General features: G+C 31.7%; 1 long non-coding RNA gene across 1 annotated transcript; it reads right to left on the bottom strand.

Annotated features, from left to right (window-relative positions):
* Positions 1-221: 221 nt before the first annotated feature.
* Positions 222-1,237, bottom strand: LOC109861667. The gene is made up of 3 exons (XR_002251009.1): positions 1,178-1,237; positions 921-1,094; positions 222-306 (listed from the first exon to the last, which is right to left on the bottom strand). It is a non-coding gene; the product is annotated as an uncharacterized LOC109861667 (long non-coding RNA).
* Positions 1,238-3,986: the final 2,749 nt, after the last annotated feature.

The raw sequence follows: 3,986 nt of genomic DNA, 5'->3' as shown, positions 1-3,986 counted from the left end.
ATATGCTGCAGTACATAGTGAACAGTCGTGTTGCAGTGCCACACTTGAATGAACAGGAAGTACATGAGAAACAAAGAAATTATATTCTTCATCACATATTCCACATGAATATGGCCATGCGGACTGAACAGATCGATTTTTATCTATCTTCTCTTTATCTTCTTCATAAGTATTTTGGCGTACCAAATGAACAAATCGATGATCATCTACCTTCATCTTCTGTCCGTCATAAGTATTTAGCCGTCTCAAAAACACAGATTGATGTTCGTTTACCTCCTCCTTTTCTTTGTAAGTATTGTCATTCATCTTCACAAAATTGTAATAAAAATGTATACAAATATATAATGAAAGAAATAATAAGATCATTAAAAACTATATATTTTAAATGTACGTGCCATAACTATTTTTTAATGTGTAAAGTACTACAAATTGCAAAACAAATCAGTTTGAAAATCTACAACGCAGTTTTAGTATACATATCATATAACAACGACGTTATTTTCCGCTTATATAAGTAAAAATTAAGTCCAAAAGAAACATCTTACTCAAGATTCAAAGCCGCAATCTGCGCAATTATCTTACAATAAACACATTCTCGTAAGTAGTTTGTAACTTTCTAATGTAAACAAGAAAGATTTGGTCTTACAATGTGATCTATGCATTGGATATACTTTGTTGGAACTAATATGAATTTGACTTACACTGTCTATTACTTTGTACAATAAAAAATTTTTTGCACGTACAATCAGCGTTTGGCTTTTACTTTTCGATCTTATTATTTTTTTTAATACACTTGAATATGAAGAAAGCAGTTTATGATTACTGTAAACTTGTATGTAATTGGTATAATTTTACTGTTATTACACACACTGGTATTCTTACTATACTCCATAAAATTTATTTTTATTTTTCTAACGTACGTCGCAAGGTGTATTCAAATGCAGGCTTTTGTGATGTCTCATCAAGTCACGAAAAGACATATATTCTTCTTCGGGCTTACATATACTACATTTAAACATGTTTGACGTCATAGATTTATGAACATTTTGATGAACTCTGTATTCGTGCATTGTAAAAAAATGGTTGTTACAAACCTTTAAAATAAAACAGCATAAATTACTTACACGCTACATGTTATTTTAATCATTGGTTCTGTACATATCTTTAAAATCCTTACCCAGCAAAACTTAACAACATAAGAATGATTACGTATTGCATGCCGCTGTAAGCATTGACTATTATTAAACGTAGAAACACATTTATTACATACAAATCTATTATTTTTATTGTGATACTTGAGATAATGCATTGACAAGGATGCGTTTTCGCACTCAACATCACATATCTAAAGTAGAAGAATTATATATACATCTGTGATTTAAAAAATCGGTATTTTCGTTTAAATACTTTTTTGTTTCGTTTCTAAATACATTTGTAGAGAAAACATATGTCATACACTCACCTCGCAACGATTACCTGAATGTATTGTTTTGTGATGGACAACGAGAGTAGAAAAAAATTTAAAATTTTGTTGTTTACATATTGCACATGCAAACATATTTGACATTGGGATTTTATGAACATTTTGATGATCTTTGTATTCGGAACTTGTATAAAAATATTTATTACATATCTAAAAAATAAAGCAGTATAAATTAACAAGCTATAAATTATTTTAATAATTGTTGTCATACATATCTTTGAAAAACTTGCCACGCAATAGTCCACGACGGGGTCATTTGTCGCATGATGCTTTAAATTCTGAGAAAGGTTAGTTGTATACTCACACTTACTATATACGTATATATTATTTTGTCTATAATGAGTTTGATAATGCTCCCACAAGAATGTGGTATTTAAAAAAAAAATATTACATATCTGAATAAAGATAATAAATATGCCTGTGATCTTATAAATCGGTTTATATTTTGTTTATAAATATATTTGTAGAAAGAAAACATCTTACTTTGCATTGATACTGCTTGTCAGTACATGTAGGTGCTTCACTTGTCAAGTCAGTTGAATATGCCATTGTATATCTGCTTTACATTACGATGATAAAAAACACAGTTTGTGACGTTACACTATGACCGATTTAATATCTATTGCATTTGTTGTAAAAGTATTTACCACCTATGATAAAAAGTCCTGTAATAAAGGGAATACCGATACGTAGCTATGAGAAATCAAATAGCAACTGAGAATTTGAATTTGACATTGCTGCGAAAGCAAAGTAAAACGTAAACAAGAGACGTAGTCGTGCGATCGTATTTATATGACTGTTTTCACATGAGTATAAATGATAATGACGGTTTGACTTGAATGTAAATCATTTTAATAAAAATGTTGCTACTTTTTTTGTAGAATTTATAACAAATACTTATTTTGTGTATTTTTCAAAATTGTTTTAACATTTAATTCTTTAAGGTTTAATTAAGTATTATGAATAATATATATATATATATATATATATATTTATATATATATATTATATACATATATATACAATTTATATTTATATTATTTTCGTCTTACATAATATATAAGTTTGTAAACAGTTTACAGAATTGTTACCCTCTCTCTCTATATATCTTTCTCGTTTGAAAGAAAATTCTGGAGAAATATGTTTTCGGTAAGTTTTCCGAATTGCAAAGCATTAGCAATAGTAGTCACGTGATATGAAAATAGAATGAAATAAAAATATATTTTTATATGACAATAAAACGTAGTAATTAATAAATTTATGAAGTAGACAAGTAATTCAGAAAACCAATAAACAATTGCAGAACAATCAGACTCCGGCAATACTTCCGATTGTGGTGAGCACAGAGCAGTCCACCGCGACGTGCTAGTTTCGCACAGGCAACACATCCGATTTATCTTTTTTTATTTATCTGTTTTAAAACTTGGCGCGGCTGCTCCTCACCAAAAATATAAAAAATATTTAGAATGTAAAAAACCTTGGTGCAGCTGCTCCTCAACTATAATGAAATTATTTCTTTGTGCGGCAATTTGATGCAATCGCGCCAAGTTTTTTTGCATTAAATATTTTTAAAAAAAAAGTTTTTTTTTTATTGAAAACCAAGATAAAATTGGGCAGTTTGAACCAGTTGCGGGGTGTTGTGCAGTTATAAGTAAATTAAACAACTTAGTGTTTTTTTATCCTATTGGATAAAAAACACTAAGTTGTTTAATTTACTTATAACTGCACAACACCTCGCAACTGGTTCAAACTGCCCAATTTTATCTTGGTTTTCAATTTTAATTTTACTTCGAACCTGAGAACATGTCTCAATCACCTTTATTTTTTTTTTATGTTGTCTATTCATTTTGCAATATTGTCACCATTGTCATTATTGTTATTGCAGCTATTGTCCGCTGTAGTTGGGACTGCTGATAATGGGCCTGCTTGGCTCCGCTTCTCTGTGAGCGAGAGCTGCTGCTCTTCGCAACCTTTCGTTGCACCGATGCCGTAAGTTCTTACGATTAGAACGCGAGCGTCGAGGGTCAATTTAAACGAAATAGATGTATTTTTTTCTCTTTTTAGGACGTTTTTCTATACGACGATGTTTATGCATTCGACATACATGTTCGGAGTCACTTTTTAAGGTTGTTATTATTTGATTTTGTAATATCTGAGAAATGAGTGCCGGGGGAAAGGGCGATCTTCTGATCGGATGCTGGCTGTGATTAAAATCGTGGCTTGCTTTTCTTATCAGAGTCGATCGGTAAAAAGGAAACAATCTCTAAATCGGCCACTTCCTGCAATTATTGTCGCTGACTGCCCCTTTGATCAAATCTAGTCGACAGAGAAACAATGAAAGATGCGAAATTGAAAAATTGAATTTAAGTAGTACGTGGGCACGTATGGCGCGTCAAAACAAACCCCCTCCACCTGGCCCCCCCACCACTTCTGGCGCCATTGCCCCACCACGGTGGATTTCCCCCTCCCTTGGTGGTGACTGGCCACGCCCACTGGAGGGGAT

The sequence above is a fragment of the Pseudomyrmex gracilis genome, unplaced genomic scaffold, assembly GCF_002006095.1.
Source record: "Pseudomyrmex gracilis isolate BER0280 unplaced genomic scaffold, ASM200609v1 scaffold_912, whole genome shotgun sequence".
NCBI classification, from domain to species: domain Eukaryota; kingdom Metazoa; phylum Arthropoda; class Insecta; order Hymenoptera; family Formicidae; genus Pseudomyrmex; species Pseudomyrmex gracilis.
The sequence above is the reverse complement of the archived record's forward strand: the minus strand, read 5'-3'. Positions and strand labels throughout refer to the sequence as shown.